Source organism: Pipistrellus kuhlii, unplaced genomic scaffold, assembly GCF_014108245.1.
Source record: "Pipistrellus kuhlii isolate mPipKuh1 unplaced genomic scaffold, mPipKuh1.p scaffold_m20_p_1, whole genome shotgun sequence".
Taxonomy (NCBI): Eukaryota; Metazoa; Chordata; class Mammalia; order Chiroptera; family Vespertilionidae; genus Pipistrellus; species Pipistrellus kuhlii.
The window spans coordinates 87062988-87084038 of record NW_023425404.1 but is presented as its reverse complement, the minus strand read 5'-3'; the positions used below and the strand labels follow the sequence as shown (position 1 = coordinate 87084038).

The 21051-nt window shown below is 41.3% G+C and overlaps 2 protein-coding genes across 6 annotated transcripts in view; one reads left to right on the top strand and one right to left on the bottom strand.

Moving 5' to 3' along the window:
• Positions 1 to 9306, bottom strand: part of HMG20A (high mobility group 20A) — an 89653-nt gene extending 80347 nt beyond the window's left edge. The window contains exon 1 of one of the 2 annotated variants that reach the window (XM_036454884.2): positions 8710 to 9306. The gene's annotated coding sequence lies outside the window, so the exon portion shown is untranslated. The remainder of the gene's footprint in view (positions 1 to 8709) is intronic. The other variant, XM_036454897.2, reaches the window with a different exon arrangement.
• PEAK1 (pseudopodium enriched atypical kinase 1) overlaps positions 1 to 21051 on the top strand; it is a 715824-nt gene that overhangs the window by 593638 nt on the left and 101135 nt on the right. The window contains exon 1 of one of the 4 annotated variants that reach the window (XM_036454704.2): positions 9418 to 9601. The exons of 1 other annotated variant lie outside the window; for it this stretch is intronic. The gene's annotated coding sequence lies outside the window, so the exon portion shown is untranslated. Of the gene's footprint in view, positions 1 to 9417; positions 9602 to 9933; positions 10140 to 21051 lie in introns of those variants that run through there. 2 more of the 4 variants (XM_036454643.2, XM_036454662.2) reach the window with 2 other exon arrangements.

Genomic DNA, 21051 nt, shown 5'->3' with positions numbered 1-21051 from the left:
CACTGTGGGCGGCACAATCTTTGTGATAGTAATTTGCATATTCCCTTTTCATTAGATAGGATGGCCTTTGAAGAAACTCAATGCTCAGTGTCCTTCCCACACCTCAAAAGGAGTGGACAGATGAAGTGTCTTTTCATTCATTATGACAATACTACCCTTTTTGGATATTTCCCAGATATCTAGTTATTTCAGAAATAACTAGACAGCTGGACTACCTAACTTTAACCTAGAAACAGATCATATAAACAAAGGAAGTTCAGAGAACACACATTTCTTCCTTTTCCTTTTATAAACTTGTTTTACTCAACCCATATGCCTTCAGATGTAATTTTTCTAATGTTACTGAACAGTCAAGTCCCTACAAAATGAGTAATAAAGTAGGTGGAAGGTTTTGTGGCCACGATTAACAAAAGAAGGAAATGAGGAATTGGTTTGGTGAAACCCAAAAGTCTCTGAACTACAATAAGTTGGAAAATAAAATAATTCCCAAGAATATGATCAGGATTCTGAAAGACTGCTTTCATTTGGTTCTTGAAGGGTGATTTAAACCGAATCACAGATACTAAGCCATTGATTGCCAAAAGCCTGATAATGTCCCAGTAGAGAGGCCTCACGGAACTTTGAAATTGCATGCAAAGCACTTATGAAATGTAATGAATGCTGTTCTAGAAGGGGAAAGAAGACAAATATATCTTCAAAGACAAAGATATATAATAGTTTGGTTCTCAACTGGTGTTTAAGTAAATAGATGTATCACGTACCTGGAAGAATGGGAAAATGTTATTACCTTGGGGTTTACACTTTGTTTTTTTATTTTTAAATCTTTATTATTGCAAGTATTATAGATGTCCCCCACGTTTTCCCTTTCCATGGCTCTCCTCCACCCAGATCCCACCCCCTCAAGTCCTTCCCCAGCCTATTGTCGGTGTCCATGGGTCATGCGTGCATGCGCGTGTGTATAAATACATACGTGTGTGTGTGTGTGTGTGTGTGTGTGTGTATGTGTGTGTATTGTGTGTATATATTCTCTTTGGTTAATCTCTTCCCACCCCTGCCTTTCCCTCTGTGATTCACCAGTCTGTTCTATGTTTCCATACGTGGTTCTCTTTTATTCATCAGTTCATTTTGTTAATTTATTTTAACTTTTAGATTCAATTGTTGATAGATATGTATTTATTGCCATTCTATTGTTCATATTTTTAATCTTTTTTTTCTTCTGCTTAAAGAAGATCCTTTAACATTTATGGCCCTAGCTAGTTGGCTCAGTGGACAGAGCATGGGCCTGTAAACTGAAGGGTCCCAGGTTCCATTCTGGTCAAGGGCACATGCCAGGTTTGTGGGCTCAATCCCCAGTAGGGGGGCATGCAAGATGTAGCCCATCAATGATTCTTTCTCATTGATGTTCCTATTTCTTTCTCCCTCTCCTTTCCTCTGGGAAATCAACAAAAATATATTAAAAAAAAAATTCATGTAATACCGATTTGGTGGTGATGAACTCCTTTAGTTTTTTCTTGTCCGTTAAGGTCTTTGTCTGACCTTCAATTCTAAATGAGAGCTTTTCTGGGTAGAGTAACCTTGGTTGTAGGCCCTCCCTTTTCATTGCTTTGAATATTTCTTACCACTCCCTTCTGGCCTGCAACATTTCTGTTGAAAAATAAGCTGATATCATATGGGCACTCCCTTGTAGATAACTACTTTACTCTTGCTGCTTTTAAGATTCTCTCTTTGTCTTTAACCTTAGGCATTTTACTTATGGGTCTTGGTGTGGACTTCTTTGGGTTCATCTTGTTTGGGACTATCAGTGCTTCCTGGTCTTGTAAGTCTATTTCTTTCACCAGGTGGGGGAAGTTTTCTGTCATAGAGAGGGAGAGATAAAAATAATATTCAGATATGTTTCTTCATGTGCCTCTTATGGTAAAATGTATTTAATGTGCTCATTTGATCAAAGATTTCAAATATGCCTGCATAAGTTGTTCATAAAATCTGATGATTTTAAGAACTTTAGCATCTGTGGAGAAATGACCTAATACTGATAATTCATGCTCTCTTTCTTTTTTGACCAGCATTATTAGAGGGCTATTCATTTTACTGATATTTTCAAAGAACAATATTTAGCTTTGTTGATATTACCTACTGTGTGGTCTCTTCCATTCATTTCTACTTTTTTTTATAATTTCTTTCCTTCAACTTTGGCTTTAATTTGCTGTTATTTTCCTAATTTCATTAGATGGATATTTAGATAAGTGACTTTTGACGTTTTTATTTCTGGCATCTACATTTTAGGCTACAAATTTCCCATCAATAATAATTTTAGCTGATTCACATGTATTTTGATACATTGTATCTTCATTACTCTGTTGCAAATGCGTTCTAATTTTCATTGGGCTTACTCTTTTAATAGGTTATAAGAAATGCATTTTAAGGGGGTTTGTTAGTTGCAAGTTAATTATCTCTTGATATTCAAATCTATTGTTTCTCAGTTCATATAGCCTGGGATATTTCTCACAATGCAAACAACTCTATACTGACATCAACACCCACCTTCACTCAAATATCTGCAGTCTTCAGAGTCTGCACACATTAATTACAACTTCTTTCCAAATAAACTGAGGGCAGGAATCAGTTCTCATAGTTCAGCTCATACAATAGGTGGTTAATATATGCTCATGACATATCGGCACCCTGAGATACCCACAAATGAAGAAATGATGACTTATTCACTCTTTCACTTGATATTAGAGTATGTATTTTATGCTTAACTAGAGGCCCAATGCACAAAGATTCATGCAAGAATGGGCCTTCCTTCCCCTGGCTGCCAGCACCACCTTGGTTCTGGCCAGAGCTGCCTTTTCACCTTTGCTCCAGCCCGGAGCCACCTTTCTGCTTTCCCATGCTGCCCAGAGTGGCTGGCTGGGATGGTGTGGAATACCTTCATCCCACCCAAGACCGCTTGGCACCTGTGTTTGAAAATAAGCCCGCCATCTTTGTTGGATTAATTTGCATACTCACTCCTAATTGGCCAGTGGGCGTCGTAAGGTACAGTCAATTTGCATCTTTCTCTTTTATTAGTATAGATGTTGGGCATAAATAATGAATAAAATTTATTGATTAGTTATATCTTAACCCAAGTGCCAGTTCAACTCCACAAATACTTACTGAATATTTATGATTTGCATGGCACTGGGCCAGGTATGACAGGAGACACAAATAGGACTAAGATATAGTCTGAAGCCTTTCATGGTAGTACATAAACTCTATATACAACAACGACAAAAAAAAACTCACAATAACAATAGAGACAGCGTTATATAGTAAATCCCATAAGAAAAGAACAAAATGGAGGGTCAATGAACAGAGCACATATGATTGAGAGAGTGGAAAGAGAAGATAGACATCAGGAAATATTTCTTGAATTGAAGGTGGTACTTGAGAAAGGGGCCCCCAAAAAGTTGCATTTTGATAGAAATTCTTGGGAAAAGAGAGTTTTTAGACAAAGAATACCATAAACAATAATAGAAAGACTGGATACAGAACTGAATTTTTTTCCCTAGAAACCAATCAGTTAGGAATACATAAGCAGGTAATGAGAGATATGGTCATATTGTGAAAGGCATTAAATATTAGGCTTAGCATTTGAAGAATGGCTTGAATATCTTCTTATAATCAAATTACTTTAGTGACTCCTCACCAAACCTTTTCTTAAAACTTTTCTATTTTGTATATTTTTCTAAGGTGATCACTGAGGTTAATGGTATCTCATTTCCACAAGAAAATAAAATTTTGATTGCTAAGTGAGCATGTTGTTAGGGAGAGGCAGAAGAATTTCAATAGTCCTAGTATGTACTGTATCTCATACTTACTGGAATATGTAAGGCTTAATATGTGGGCAAATCCTAACAGCCAGAATAGCAAAAGTAAGACTGAGGGTAAAATGATAGCATTCATTATGCTCCATACACCAGGCATTGTGGTGGGTGTTTTATATAATATTCTTGATTTACTGAATGAGTCCATTTAGGTTTATGGCAACAGAGACTCAGGTAGGTCAAGTAAATTGCTCAAGGTTGCCAAGCTAGTAAGCTTAGATAGTAAAATGTTGACACCAGCCTGATTCCACATTTTTCCCAATATTCACTTTGATATTTTTTAACATACAAATGATTGCAGGGTAGTAGGATTGCCACACACATATCAATAAAAAAGGATGAATATTTGAAACATAGGTTTATAAGGCCTGAAGAAAAACTAGGCTGAAATATTCAAAACTTGATTTAGAATGGCTTAAGCCTTAAGACACATGTGTCAAACACAAGGCCCTCGGGCCAAATCCATCCCGCCAGGCCTTGCAATGTGGCCCGCACAGCGCTGTCATCACTGCACTCCGCTGCGTTTCCATCACAATGACAGTTTATGACTGTTCAGTAAACCATTCGGCCAGCGATTTAGGCTGGATTTTAGATTTTGGCCCCTTCTCTGATTGAGTTCGACACCCCTACCTTAAGGGATCAACACTAAGAGAGAGCAAGGTTAGGACAGCTTCTTGATTAAATATGAAAAACCATCATACTATAGACCTTACTTAAGAATAACAAGGGAGCAAAATTCCAGTTTTAATTTAGAAATTAGAGTAAACTTCAAGAGAGTTTGATATTTGTCTATATTCATAGAACAGTGATTAGCACATAGTACGCAGTCAATAAACTTTTCCTATATAACAAAAGCCTAATATGCCAAGTGTCTGGTTGTCCAGTCGTCTGTTCAACCAATCAAAGCTAATGATATGCTAAGGCCGGTCAACCACTTGTTATGACTTGCACTGACTACCAGGGGGCAGGTGCTCTGACCATTAGGTTAGCTTGCTGCTGGGGTCTGGCCAGCAGGACTGGATGAGTTGGGCCAGACACTTACTGGAGCCCTCCCATAGTCCCTTCCCAGCTGGCCAACCTCCTGTGTCCTCCCCCGCTTTCCCTCCCCCTTGCCCCTGATCGTGCACCAGTAGGGTCCCTCAGCCTAACCTGCACCCTCTCGCAATCCGGGATCCCTCAGAGAGCCAGCTTCGGCCTAATCCCACAGGCCAGGCTGAGGGACACCACTGGTGCATGAATTCGTGCACAGGGTCTCTAGTGTTGAAATAATGGAAAAGTCATGTAAGGATTATTCTCATTTAATACCCTTGAAGGCCCTGAAATAGAAATTAAAAACAGTAGAGGAGTAAATTTGAAAAACCACTCAAATACACTCTTTAACACTGGACCTTGTGGCAAAAACTACTAAAACAGCAAACAAAAGCAATAGCTGTAAAATATTAGCATGGCTTTACAAAGAATGGTGACAAAAGAATAAAAAGACACTTTTCCTAGCACTCTGTGGTTAATGGTTAATCAAATTTCAATGAGATGGAATCCAGAATTTTGACTTACTGTTTTAATATTTTGAACTGCTGTGAGCACTGTATTCAATGACTACATTTGGAAAAGAAAATGACTATCTAATCTAAATACTCTAAAAAATGCACAATGAAATGAATAAAAAAATCTCAAATTATTAACTCTAAGATAACAGGACCAAAGGAATGAAAAATCTCAAATTAATTAACTCTAAGATAATAACAGCACACATACAGAAGCATTTTTCTAATTTTGATAGTATGTTTCTATTAGAAAATGCAATAAAAACTACATCAAGAATATTAAAAAAGAAGCCTTTAGAACAGTGTTTCCCAAAGTGTGGTATGCAAACCCCCAGAGGTACGGGAAGAGTTTGGTGGGGGTACGCGTTGCACCGGAGTTTGGTGGGGATATGCACTGCACCGTGCTTAGCTGCGCCTAATTCTACGTTCTCATGAGTATGAAGGGTACTCAGCGTTACGAAAATTATAGAAGGGGTACACATATGTCAAAAGTTTGGGAAACACTGCTTTAGAAGATAGTAAACCTCTCCACGGGTACACTTTTCCATGGACTTATTTTCTATTTTTCATAAGCTTTTCTAATATTTATCTGATGGAAACAATATATATAATAACTGCCATTTATCAAGTCTTTCAGCTGCAGCAATTTTTATTTATGTGCATTTCTTTCATGGAATAGCACAGAAACCAATTTAAAAAACTCCTTTGCTTCCCAAAGACAATTTCCAAAAGGTAATGGAAGTATAGCAGCAACCATACTTTGTTAAAACTGCTGTTTGAATCTTAACCCTGCTAAGTCTGGCTCCTGCACCTGATTACACAGAATGTTTACCTTAGCTTCCAGGTGGAGACCTGGAGGCTAAGGCAATTTTCCCTTGCCTGGGACCAGGACCACAGGAGATAGAAACTGGAGATTAACCACTGAGTTCTGCTTCTGCAAGATAGGACCACATTCCAATGTCCAGCAGGATGTGACTGGGAACGACCCTGCGGGCTGACCCCAGTTTTTAGAATATAGTCTTTAGGATTTGGAATTTAGAACAAAGAAAAATTCCTGTGGTTTGAACTGTTGCAGAGTTCCCAAGAGGTCGAACGGTGTGCAGGGGAAGAGTTTGGAGAGACTTGCTCTGTTCATCGCGAGATGGGCTTATGGAGGATGAATTCAAATTCTATAATAAGAAAGGTTACAGGCAGAACTTACTTTTCTTTATTAAAGAGCCAGCCCTATGTGCACTTAGTGGTTATCTCGATGCTGGCCTTAAAAACAATACAGTTCTATCCAAATGAAAAAATGCACCTGGCATGGTATTGAGATTGTAGGCATATCTGGTCTCTGGCCTACAAGGTCAGACAACTAAGTTTATCTTCATCATTCTTCAAACGGGCTAAAGCAAACTAGAAAGCAACATTTTATCTAGGAAGAACAGCAGAAAATTCCAAACAACAGTTTGTTGCAAAATAGGGGTTTTCCTTCTCAGAACCTTTAAAAAGAAGCAGTGCAGTCATGTGGAGTCCGCCTGCGTGTGGTGCTCTTGCGGCTGTCCTGGCCAGATATTTCAATAAATCTTTGCCTGCTTTTTTTTTTTTTTTTTTTTTAATAAATCATTAGCCTCCAGTGGTCTTATTTTGAACCTAGGGTTCGACCCCACAACAGTAATACCAATGTATCTCAATCAAAACTTTAATATCTTTATCTTTTCAAGTTAGCTCCAAAATCTTTACTTACTTCAATAATCCCTAATATTATAGTTTACTTTGTCAGAATGATCATATATTACACTAATAAAGAAGAAAGTGAACACATTCTCTCTAATCAATTAATTAATTAATTAATACTTGCTTGAGGCAAACATTATAATAATAGACATTGTTTTGTCTCACCTTTTCAACTACTTGGAGAAATTTTGTACTCTTTAAAAAGATAATTCTTTGATTTTAGGGTTTGAGATCTTTTATGTTTACAGAAGGCTAACATATATTTTTCCTTTTACTGTAACATTTAGCTTAAAACATGTTTTCTAATAAACTCTAAACCAAATAACTTTAAAGGAACTAGAATTAAAATAATTGCAAATTCTGAGGATAAATTAGATACAAATCCAAAAGGAGAATATACACAGGCTTTATTCTTTTAAAAATCCTTGAAGGACATTACAGTTCATTTGACAGATATTCTAAAATTACTAAAGTTGAGATTTCCTAAGCTCTATATTGATTGATTCCTTCCACACACTCAAGTATTGTGGTACTTGAAAATAAGCCACAGGATCAAAATTGTTGAGTGTTTATTACCACTTTGCATATAGTTTCTTATAAAACAATGAGAATACAAGAAAAATAGTTGTATTCACCTTTTGTCCATTGTGAGCCAATCCCCCTGCCTTTAAAATCTAAGCTGAATCTCATCCTTGTACCATGCTTTAAAACTAGATATCATTTTTTAATCTATCTGGATTTAATTAAATTACAAAAAGAAAAGATGTGCTAAAGTCTAACTTTCAGAAAAAACTATGTATTACATGTAAGAATTTAAGGTTGAGTAAGTTGTTCTCAGATACAGGGCATAACCTGTAGCCTAAAATCAACAAGTCTAAGAATGTAAGATAGCAATCATATTAGTTAAGATAATACCAAGTATGTGAGTACGTCAGTATGATACTTTCATTCTTGTAAGGTGAATATGCCTCATAATTTATGTAAAATATCGAGTGCAGTAATAAGCTGTGACTAGAGTTCCTGTAGCATGCCAAGATAGTGACACACACCTCACTAGGTGAGCGCGGGACCGTACGTAGCAGAGGTACGCAATTATGAGTCATCCAAGAAAGTGTGCCATCTTGAAGAGATGAGCAGATAATTTTAACAGGAGGCTTAGAATTCTTTTGAGAACGCATTAAGAAAAATTTTGTCGAGGAAGAAATATTCCGCCGTGCATGGTGAAATAAACCTCACATTAATTGTGACTGGAGGGTGGGATATTAGCAACACAAACTGGTTTAATAAGCAAATTTTTCACAGAAGACATAATCCCCAACACTTGAAAACATAGACTATGCAAATGACACCAAGTATCACCTCTTCAAGCCCTAGCTGCTACAGGTGACACCCCACCATCGCTTTAACCACAGGAAGTGAGTTATGCTTCCCCCTCCCGGAGGACTGCCTTCCTCCCCTCCCCCAGCCGGAAGTGAGGCGCCTCCATTCAATGGACCTCAAACCGAGACAAGCCGTTAACAATGGCAAAAGAGGGTGCAAGGCCGTCCACTGTAGCCATCCCAAAGCTCGCCTTGCTCACTGACCTGCTGACGATGGGGTTAGGCAGGAGCCTGGAGCTAAAGAAAGCCCCCTGCACCGAGGACAATTCTCTGAGCCTCTTTCAATCGCATTCACTCGTCCCGGCGTCTCACAGCTGGAGAAAAATTCCTCCGCAGTGCTTTATTACGATGTCCTTTCCTTCTGTTTGCCTTATCGTCTTAAACACCTTTCCACAGGCAACTTCCGTTATCGCAGTAACACTTAAGGTTGTTTCGGTGAGGAGAAAATGAAATATTATGCCAGACACCTTCAGAAAAATGAAGGGATTATTTTGTTCGAATGCGACGATGGCCAACGTGGTTACGCAAGGGAGCCTCACTTTCGCGGAGGATTCTGGGAGATGTAGTTTTTTAATTGCTACGGCCTGCGGGAAGCATTGGGGCTGGAATTATTAATAGCATTTACTGATGCTGGCGTCCTTGAAAACCTAAACTATGTACTCTGTCGCAGGCTGACCCAGCGGCTCTGGCACTGGCCCAATGCCTCAGGAACTTATTTTAACTGAAATGTCCCTCACCCCAGCCTCCGGAGCCAAACAGGGGCCCTCTAGACCTCATTTTATTGAGGCACGAACTTGAAAGAGGGACACGGTAACGCCTCCCGCGGGACTGAGGTGCCCACAGCGCGAGGAGGGCCCGTGCGCGCGCGTGCTCGCCTCCCCCCCCCCCCCCCCCCAGCACGTCTCCAAGTGCGCGCGGATGGGCGGCGCGCGGGGCGGCGTGGGGGCGGGCAGGCCGAGCGGCCGAGCGGACTCGGCGGGGCCGGTAGTTACTTGTTAGAGTCAGTGGCTTTGGTGGCGGAGGCGGCCGCGGTGACCAAGAAGGGGACGGGCCCACCGGCGGTGGTGGTCACCGCGGCAGCTTGTGCATGCCTCAGGTAATGGTGGCAGGGCTGCCCGCGTCCCCTCCGTCCTCTTCTCTGGCTCCAACTCGTGGGACCTGGGTCGCCGCTGGCGGGAGAGGCTAACCCGGGGGAATCCGGGCGGGGGGCGCGGCGTCTGGGGTAAGCCGCTCGGGGACTTCGGCTCAGGCCACCCCGGGGCCAGCCGGCACTGCCCTCCCCTTCCTCCTCCCCCCTTCCTCCTCATCCTTCTTCCCCCTCTCTCTCCCCTCCTCCTCCTCTTCCTCCTCCTTCTCCTCCCCCTCCTCCGGCATCCCGGGTAGCTCGGTGCTCCCCAGAGGAGGGAAAGTTGGCACTTGGCGCCAAAAGCCGCCCCGGGCGCGGCCGGGAGGCTGCCGGAGAAAGTGAAGGCTGCGGCAGGAAGAGCTCCTCCCGCTCCTGCTAAGTCTGCACAGATATTCCGCTCCAAATCCCGGAGCATCCGGTGCAGCCTCGCCTACAACAACAGGACTAAACCCGGGAGCTCTGTGCCTGTTCGCTTCGGGCTGAGGCTTGTGAGCCCCGTAACCTGCGGGTTAGTTCGGCTGTTTGGGGATTCTGTTGGTCATTTTTTTTTTCTCCTTTGCCTTTTGATTTATGCGTTTTTGCAACTTTCCTTACCTCCTGCCAGGAGGACTTGACGTCTGAACCCCCTTCTCTACTCCCCTCCCCCTTCCTATTTTGCACCACCCTGCTGAGAGCATGATTTTCTTTTTAGTCCTTTGGCGACATTAAAGACTGCCCAGAGCAACAGGAAAGAGGAGCCCTCCCACCTTTAAATGCTACTTTCTTGCAATCTGTTCTTATTTTTAAGATCCAAGTGTAGAAATTTGAGAGTTGTGGAATGGAGTTATTGGAAGGCTGGCTGGCGGTGAGTTAAAGGAAAATTAGATTTCATCTTTATTGGCCTTGCTGTAGAAAACCTATTTCAGTTTTCTTCTGCTTCTGTTTAAATGTAAGAGTAGACATTGAATTAAATCTTTGGAGACTTGTATAAAAGGCTATTTTTTAGGTCATTGGATGATGTATGTCAATAGCTTTTCTCCTAAATTGGGATTGCTTTGAGGATTCGTTTGGGGCCTACCTTCTAATTTTTGTTTAGCCCACGACGTCTTTTTTCCTGATGTCTGTTGTTGGAGAACACATATTGCTCTCTGCAGTGTGGGAATTATCCACAGGGTAAAACTTTCCATGAACAGTCTTAGATACCTGCTCCATGGTCGCTTCCCCTGTAATCTCAGGGAATTTCTAGATCGCACAATTCACTGATTACCTTAGTTACTTTCTGAAGTGCCCGGCACTGCTCTTTAGTGACTCATTTGGTAAACTAATGGCAGGTATGGTTAATTTTCTTGGCTTCAAATTTGGAGTTGTAGCCTTAGCCCAGAAATTAATGGAGGAAGGATGCATACCATTGCTGGTAAGTTCTGGCGATGACAAATGCACAAGCTATGTGAAAAAACAAACATCTTTCCATAACGGTCAGAGGGGAAAAGGAGGAAATATTTTATCATGTCTTTATTTTGGAAACTAACATGACTATATTAGGTGGGGGAAATGTTAGATTATTTTCTTTAAGGCTTTTAGATGTGTAGGTCTATCTCCTCCCCCCAATTTAGGGGTTAATATTTATGCGTGCCTGGGTTCCAGGGTGAGAAGAAAAGTGTTTTGATGAAAGGAAAAATTAAAGTTGCTTTGACCTATAATGATACTGTGGCTATTCATTTTATCTAGTGATAGTACAGAGAAACTTCCCTGATAATTCTTGTATGCCATTTAACATTCTGTTAAAATTCAGTGTTAAGTGTTCATCCTGAGAACTATAAAGAAATACAATGCCACTTCATAACTGTTTGTGACAATCACATTAATAAATTGTTCCTGGAGCCCTGGCCAGTATGGCTCAGTTGGTTGGAGCCTTGTCAGGTGCATAGGAAGGTTACCTGTTTGTTCCTCAGTAGGGGGAAATATCTCAGATTGATGTTTCTCTCCCCTCTCCCTCCTTTCCCCCCCCCCTGAAATCAATTTTAAAAAAGATAGTTCTTGGAATGTATTATATATGAACTCATATAAACAATTATCTTTATACATTTACAGTAATGTAAATATTTAAATCTGAGAGCTTAAAAACTTTTATTTACGTACATGTTTTTTAACATCTAGCAGTGCAAACCACATTTGCCAAATGAGCATCAGCTGTAAATTCATGCTCTGGCACATTACATATAATAACTCTTCTAAATGGCTCCATGGTAAAGCATCATGAGATTAGCATTTTTCATGAGAGATTTGTTGTTTTAACTCTTTTGTTGGATGGATTAAGTAATTTAGGAACCAAACTGTGGCTCCTGGCATGTCAAGTGTGAATTCTTGGCTCCTTATCACTGTAAGAGGCATGTGACTTTGACCAGCCATATTTTCTCATTAGAGACCCGGTGCACGAGATTTGTGCACTCAGGGGGGTCCCTTAGCCCAGCCTGTGGCCTTTTGCAGCTCAGGAGCCCTTGGGGGATGTCCCCAAGGGTCTAAGCTAGGGGTGTCGAACACATGTGGTCTAAGCCATCAGTGAGAAATTCTTAGCACTGCCTCAGAGGCTCCTGCCGCCACCATCACTGTGCTCCTCAGCTGTGAGCCTGGCTTCTGGCTCAGCAGCACTACCCCTGTGGGAGCGCACTGACCAACAGGGGGCAGTTCCTGCATTGAGAGTCTGCCCCCTGGTGGTCAGTGTGCATCATAGGGACTGGTTGTTCCACTGGTCGATTTGCATATTAGCCTTTTATTATATAGGATTGCTCTTTACTGTAATTCCTACTTACCACTGCCACCCCAATCCCTTCATTACTAGGAAAGTCTAGTAGGCTCCCTGGGTGGGTAGAGGTAGAGGAAAGGGGATACATGCAATAATGTCAACATTAAAAAAATTTTAATTGAAAAAATAAATAAAAAGAAAGTCTAGGCTCCTTCTTGCTGGTTTGTTTTCCTTGGATAAATTCTAGTAAATTTCAGGCCAGGAATAGATAGTTCACATTTGTTTGACAAATATTTTGAGTGTCTTTTAGTGATAGACATGGTGGTAGGCCCTGAGTATATGTAGAATGATGTCCCTTTTTGCAAGGAGCATACAATTTAGGACTATGGTTGGCAAATTGTGGCTCGCAAGACACATGCGGCTCTTTGGCCCCTTGAGTGTGGCTCTTTCACAAAATACTACGGCCTGGGCAAGTCTATTTTGAAGAAGTGGTGTTAGAAGAAGTTTAAGTTAAAAAAAATTGGCTCTCAAAAGAAATTTCAGTTGTTGTACTGTTGAAATTTGGCTCTGTTGACTAATGAGTTTGCCGACCACTGATTTAGGAGAAGATAGCTGGTAACCAATAATTACAACGTACTGTGTTATATGAGAGGGATATGCAGAATCTTATGGTTGGAAGTATAGAGGGAGAGGATAATTGACCAAAATTTGGGGTCTTGGGGGCAGGGGAATGTCCTGAAATACATCTTAGAGGGTTACTTAAGTTAATATTAAAAAATATATAGGCTCACCACCAAAGTGTCAAGTACATACCTTGGTTGCAGGTTACATCTGTGGCCTGGTCAAGGTATGTGCAGGAGGCTACCAGTTGATGTGTCTTTCTCGCTCTGATGTCTGTCTGTCTCTCTCTCCCCCTCTTTCTTTCCCTCTTCTTCTCTCACTCTCTCTCTCCTTCTCTCCCCCCCTCTTTTGCTCCCTTCCACTCTCTAAAAATCAGTGGGGAAAAATATCCTCTAGTGAGGATTAACAAACAAGAATGAAAGGAGTATCTAGGTTTAGAAAAAGGGAAAGGACATTTTAGATCATTGTTGTCCTATCTAATAATAAGGTAATATGCAAATTGGTCAGGACATCATCAGTAATCATTGATCAGTAGGTTGAGTGTGCAGCAGTGGCAGCAGCAGAGGTGTGATGGGGGCGTTGCCTTCCCCTGATCACCAGGTCGCCTCCTGCAGAGGGAGCAGCAGGGAGGGGGTGATGGGGGTGATGCCTTTCCCTGACCAGCCTGTCGCCTCCTGCAGAGGACATCCATCAGTAGGACATCCCCTGAGGGCTCCCAGACAGTGAGAAGGGGCAGGCCAAGCTAAGGGACACCCCCCCCCCCCCATGCCCCCAGTGCACAAATTCCGTGCCCTGGGCCTCTGGTAAAAATATAATAATGTAAAGTCACAAATATTTTAAAAAATATTTGAGTAACCATTTAAAAAGTAAAATGTGAAATTAATCTTAATAATATATTTTATTTAACCTGATATAGCCAAAATATTATCTTTTTTTAAGGAAGTATTGAGATATTTGATATTTTATTTTTAATCTAAATCCTCAGGATCTGGTATGTATTTTACATTTATACCACATCTCAGTTTGGGCTAGGCACATTCAAGTACCGAGCACTCAATAGCCACGTGTACGGAACAGTTTTAAAACAGGGGCTGATGAAGTGGTAAGAAACTAAATCACTGATGCCTTATGAACCAAACTAAGGAGCTTTAACTTTATTTCAAAGGCTGTGAAATTTATTGGGTGGAAATACAGTATAATGCTATGATAGAATCAGATTTGTGTTTTAGACCTATCATATTGGCTGTGAAGTGAATGATGGATTAGAGAAGAGCAAAACTGGAAGCAAGATTAGTTAGGAAGCCATTCCTGGTGAAAAATGATGAGGAATGTGGAAGAGGAGGTGGATGTATGAAAAATTTAGGAAGTATTGTCAACAAGATAGGGTAAATAATCAGATTATGGAGTTGAACAAGATTGAAAATTTAGGATGATTCCCACATTTCTGTTGTGAACTACTGAAAAGGTCAGGCAACTGAAGAGAAACCAACCATCTGTGCCAGGCAGACCAACAATGAGAGCAGGGATGCTGCTTAACATCCTATAACAAAGAGCAATTCCTACATAAAGAATTTTCAGTCCAAAAGATACTGCTGCCAGATGCTCTTTTGGAGGGCAGAGCTGGAAGATGTATGTATGTGTACAGGTACTAACTGATGTATCCATACATACCTATATTCATTTCTATATGTAAATATAGGTATGCATTCATATTGATATCTCTGATTGTAATGGAATATATTTTGATCTTTCTGGGCTTGCTGTTGGATTGGAAGTGGAATGTGAAAAGAGGAGTCCATAAACCCAAGGTTTTTGTCTTAAGCAACTGGAAGGATGGAGTTGTCATTAACAGCAGTTTTGGGGGAGAGTTCATGAGTTCTGTTCTAGACTGGCTAAGTTTTTGAGATGTCTAGTAGACATAATAAAAGAGATGTCAAGTCAGCAATTGAACAAATGAATCTGAAGTTCAAAGGAGAATTGTACAGATTGTATACATTTGGAAGCTATCATTATAGTAGTAGAAGAGATCTCCCAAGGAGTCAGTGTAGATGAAGAAGAGGTTGGTGGCTCAGTTGGTTGAATCAGCATCTGATCCAACCAACTGAGCCAAAAATCCAACCACCAAAAATTGCAGGTTCAATTCCTGGTCAGGGCACATATGGGAGACAACTGATTGATGTTTCTATCTCACATCCATGTTTCTCTCCATCTTTCTAAAAAAATGTTTTTTAAATCAATAAGTATATCCTACAGTGAGGATTAAAAAAAGAGAGATAAATTGAAAGAATGACCTCTGGGGCATTCCAGTCAGAGATTAGGAAGAGCAGTCCTATAAGATGATAAGGATTGGTAGTGTGGCTATAGGGTGGATTTCATATACATGCTTAATAAACAGTTTTTCAATACCTATTATTTTCAAGAAACCAGGCTGTTTTGGGAGTTAACATAGCTCCCTTTCTTCATAAATTTACAACCTAGCATGCGACAAGTTACTGACTAAAAAAATTAGTGGTGGAAGACATACTAGGTAATGGTACAGATATACTAGAAAATCTTGTTAGAGGGCTTGAACATAAAAAATGAATTCAAACTGTGCCAGCTACATACAAATACTGATGTAAGCATGTGTCAGTCAGGAAACATGTCAAGATTTCATGCACAACACTAGTAATTAGAAACAAACAGGATCTTTTATGTATGTTGACCTTGTTTTTTTTTCTTTCTTATTTTATTTACTAGAGGTCTGGTGCATGAAATTCGTGCATGGGGGGGGTCCCCTCAGGTTGACCTGTACCCTCTCTAGTCCGGGAACCCTCGGGGGATGTCCAACTGCCAGGTTAGGCCCAATCCAGCAATCCAGGACCTCTAGTTCCTAATCGCTCACCTGCCTGCCTGCCCTAACCACTCTGCCTGCTGGCCTGGCCCCCCTAACTGCCCTCCTCTGATGACCTGATCCCCCTAAATGCCCTCCCCTGATGACCTGATCCCCCTAACTGCCCTCCCCTGCCGGCCTGGTCACCCCTATTAACTTTTTTTTTTTTTTTTTTTTTTTTTTTTTTTTACTGGTATCCCTTCACATATAATTGTATTTGACTTCATTATTGGCTTCTCCCTCTCACACTTCGTTGAAGTTCAAGTGATGCACCGGTCCTCTATTTCTGTCTGTCTCCACAGCTTTGATTGGAAGCAGGCAGGACCAATCTTCCTGCTTTGCCTGTAGGTTTGCTGTCAGTCTTAATCTCTCAGCCTCTGTTTCTGACAGGGCTTTAGGTGGGGAGGTGCTGTATTGCTTCCCAGACTGAAGGCCTCTCTTCAACCCAGTCCCTGAGGGCTCTTTGGGAATACTCAGAGTTTTTGTGTCCTTTCTACAATTTAAGGTGTAGGCTAGGTATGGCTGTATTAGCTGCATTGAGGCTACTGGGGGGAGCTGGCTCTTCAGGAGAAAAATGGCTGCTCAGATCCAGAGGCTCAGGGATGTCTCAGTGCTGGATTCCTGGTCACCTCTCCCTGACTTGCTTTCCTCCACAGCCTGTCCTCACAAATCCGCATCTCCACCTGCACTGCACCCTCCCTCCCACCCCCACCTCCAGCACCATGTGGCTGGGGCAGCTCTTCAGACAGCCTTTTTGGGCTCAGCCTCTTGTGGCTGTGGACTTAGATCTAGAATTCCCTGCCACCAGCAGCACTGTGGACTTACACAAACTGGGTCTGTGCAGCTTCCTTCTGCCCCTCTCAGCCTAGTGGTCTTGTGGCTCTCTCCAGCCCAGATCGCTGGTCCTACCATTCTCCAGGCGTCCTCTGCCCTTCCTGGCTGTGGATTGTCTCACCTGCTGTGTTTACTTTGCCAATTCCAGATGAATGTTATTTGATTTAGTTGTTCTTTCTATCTGCTCTGGAATAAGGCTCAGGACACATCTCCCTATTTGGCCACCATTTTTTCCTTCCTGTCTCTGAATCAGCATCTTATATGGATATTTTAATGGTGTTGCTTCTACCAATCTGTGAACATGGTATATTTTTCCACTTGTTTATATCTTACTAGTGGCTCAGTGCATGAAATTTATGCATGGGGGAGGGGTGTGCCTCAGCCCAGCCTACACCTTCTTCAATCTGGGACCCCTTGGAGGATGTCCAACTGCTGGCAATCAGACATCCCTCTCACAATCCAGGACTGCTGGCTCCTAACCACTCATCTGCCTGCCTGCCTAATTGTCCCTGACCACTTCTGCCTGCCAGCCTGATTGCCCCTAACTGCTCCCCTGCTGGCTTGATCACCCCCAACCACTTCTGCTTTGGCCCCACACCCAGGACCCAGGATTCCCTCCTTCAGCCGGTTGTCAGCACGCAGGATCCAGGCTTCCCTCCCACTGGCTGGCCACAGACACTGGGGCCTGGGCCGGTTTCGCCTGGGCCTACTGTAGCTGCAGGGGATGGTGGGCAGGTGGCTTTGCCCAGGGAGGTGCCCGCAGGGCAGGCAGCTTCTCCATTTCCTGGGTCACAGCCAGCCACACGTGCTGGTGTCCAGAACTGCCGGCAGGCAGCTTTGCCTGGGCCCAGCTTTGTCAGGAAGGTTGGTTATCTGGAAGACTTCTGGTCTAATTAGCATATTACCCTTTTATTAGTATAGATCATGGTGTGTGTTTTTTTCACCATTTTTTTAACCATAGTAACTGTTGCTTATGTATTAAAGTTCCATTTCTGCTAAGTCTAGAAGCAGCCTCAGAATCCTTCTCACCATTCACCTTAAGTCTGATGCTTAGTTGATCAGAATTAATACCTGAGGTGAAGCCTCTTACTGCAGATTACATTGCTTCCATCATGTTGATTGAGGTCATTTCCCCCCCTTTCAGTTTCTAGTAGTGGATTACCATCTACTGCCTCAGAAGCAAAATGGACTGTCTCCATGTAGATCGCAAAATAAGGTATTTTTCTCATCAATAAAATTTCATTCTTTCAGCATGAGTAGAGTAATTTTGTCCACAACGTATTGAGGTAGTAAGTTTATAACAAAGTGAGTGAATTATTGTTTCAGGTGCTGTCGTTTTATCTTTGCAACACTCTATACAGTAGGCACTATAATTGCATAGATGAGAACACGGTATAGAGAGATCAGCTAACGTGACCAGTGAAACCTCAAAGTGGTCGAATCTCGTTTCAGATCTCTGAGCCATGCTCTTTAACCATTATTCTCCATCCAGTATTGTACGGGAGCCCGCTCTTACTGGCTCACAAATTTTTAGGAATTTTGCAAGCTGGTTGTTAAACATGGTTCACTATTAAAAATTAAAATATATAATTTTAAAAGTGAATAAATTACATTGAAACCAAATTCATCATTCCTCAATTATTTATTGCACTTTACTATTCTGACTTGTGACATTATATCTTTTGGGTCTTTCTGGTGGGATATAATAGTGTATTACTGCACATTTCTGTTCAGCTCTGCATTTAGTGGCATCACATTAGCAGCCAAATTCAGCCAAGGATGGAGAATTTATGCCACAGAAATTGGCTGATACTATAAATCAGGGTTTTGTTTTCTTTGATTGACAGCCAGTTGTTAAACATTTACCAGCACAACACTGACCACATTGGTGGCGGTGTCTTGTCAGAATGTGTTGTATTATGCAGATGAAAATCTGTTTAAATAGGCTTGGTATAGATATTTTCAAAGGTGGAATTATTGTCCCTATCAACCATTTTAGTTGATTCATATCTTCACTGATTGTCGTCATTGCAGTTTTCAGTCCCCACATGGATTGCTGGATATAATATGTCTTGCCCTGTTCCCGTCCTCTTCCTTTCTAGCCTTTTTACCTTAAGGTCTCTAGTTTTCCATGTATATATTTAAGTACCAACCTTACCTGCTTAAAAATGTAAGCTGCTAACATTGCTCTCTCTGTTCCCTATCCTTCAGATGAAAAGTGGAGTTTGGTCGGGGCAGCAGAGAGAAATTCAGAAGGGGAATATTGGAGTAATCACTGCAGTGGGAGACAAGGGAACCTATCTCCTGGGCCGCAGGTGCTGGCGCCTGGGACCACAGGGCAGGCGGCTCCTCTGTCTCGGGGGCCGGGGCCGCAGCCACCACAGGCGCTGGCGCCCAGGACCGCTGCCAGGCGGCTTCACCAGGCCGGCTTTGTCAGGAAGGATGTCCAGATGGTCATCTGGAAAGTCTCCCAGTCTAATTAGCATACTATTTTACTGGTATAGATTCTATCCTTTTTTCTGAGTACTCTTCTTTTGCCTTCTTGGTTAAGTTTATTCTTAAGTACCATATTTTTCCGTGTTTAAGATACCCCCATGTATAAGATGCCCCTTTTTTCCAACCCAAAATTAAGAAATGAATATTTTAAACAATACATTTTAGTAATTAGTGGAGTTAATATTTATATACCAGTACTATGATATTATGCAGCATATCATTTTATTCAGCCTCTGTTGCATCACTGCTCTCTTCATCACTATTAGTTTCAAACATATACATTACTTCAACTTCTATTGTATCACTGCTGTCTTATGAGTTACTCTCTATATATGTGAGATCATCCTCATAAACCAGTGGCAATTTCTGAGCAAACTTTGTTTGTGTTCTCATGGCTAACCCTTCTTTCCTCATGAAATTGAAGCAACATTTTGCCTTTTCTATAAGTCAACAATGTTGATTTCGCTTGCAAACATTCTTGCCTGACATTGAATAAGCTTGGTTGACACACATAAGCTACACTGGTGCTTCTCCATAATCTTAAGTCTTAAGCCTCTGCTCTAAGTTTCCTCATTTTGCAGGTTTTTCTCTTAAGGCCTTCTTTTTTGGTATCTTAAGGAGTTGTTCTTCCTGTTTTCTCCACTGTCTGATCATACACTCAGTGGGAGGAGGTCCAAATTGTTTCTCTGCAGCTCTCTTTCCATGCTCTTGCATAGTTGATTACATTCACGTTGAGTTTTGCAGCATAATACAATCTAAAACCAGTTAGATTTTTTTTTTACATCTTTATGTGCTCAGAATGCTCTATTTCTTGTTGCCTCTGTGCACTCTCCACCTTCATCTCCAATTATGTCGTCAGCTGACATCAATAACAATAAGGCTCATGATTGGAAGAAGCCTGTTTGACAAGGTATGGGCAGCTACACACCCGTGCAGCTCCCTCCTCGGCTGACTTCCATGTATAAGATGCCCCCTGATTTTCAGTCTAACGATTTTAGAAAAAAATAGCATCTTATACACGGAAAAATATGTCTGGAAACATCTTTATTTCTCCTTCATAATTAAAGAGTAATTTTGCTGAATATATTATTTGTGGTTAGTAAATTTTCTCTTTCAGATTTTTCAATATTTGGTTCTCCTCTCTTGGCTTGTAGAGTTCCTACTGAGAAGTCAGATGAAATTCTGATGGGTTTTCCTTTGTGGGTCACTTCTTTTTCTTGGCTGCTTTGAGAATTTTTTCTTTATCATTAAATTTTGACGGTTTTAATGCATACTACCTTGGAGAGGGTCTCTGGATTAAGGTAACTGTGTTCTGTTTGCATCTTGGATTTGAGAATCTAGTTCTTTCCATAGGTTTGGGAAGTTCTCACTCACTATTTGTTTGAATAGATTCTTCATTTCCTTCTCCTCTCTTCTTCTTCGAAATACCCATTATATTAATATTGTTTTTTTCTGATGGAGTCAGTTCTCGTAGAGCTCTTTCATCTTTCTTTACTACCTGATCTCTTCTTCCCTCTGTGTCATTTCTAGATTCCTTTTTAAAAAATATATATATTTTATTTATTTTTTACAAAGAGGAAGGTAGAGGGATAGAGAGTTAGAAACATCAATGAGAGACAAGCATGGTTCAGAGCTGCCTTCTGCATACCCCCCACTGGGGATGTGCCAGCAACCAAGGTACATGCCCTTGACGGGAATCGAACCTGGGACCTTCCAGTCCGAAGGCTGATGCTCTATCCACTGAGCCAAACCGGTTTCAGCTAGATTCCTTTTTTTTATATTATTAATTCTTTTTTTCATTTGGTTGGCTGTTTTCTATACTCAGTAGTTCCCTCTTAATCTCTTTAGTTGCATGCTTCATTTCCAGGGTTTCCG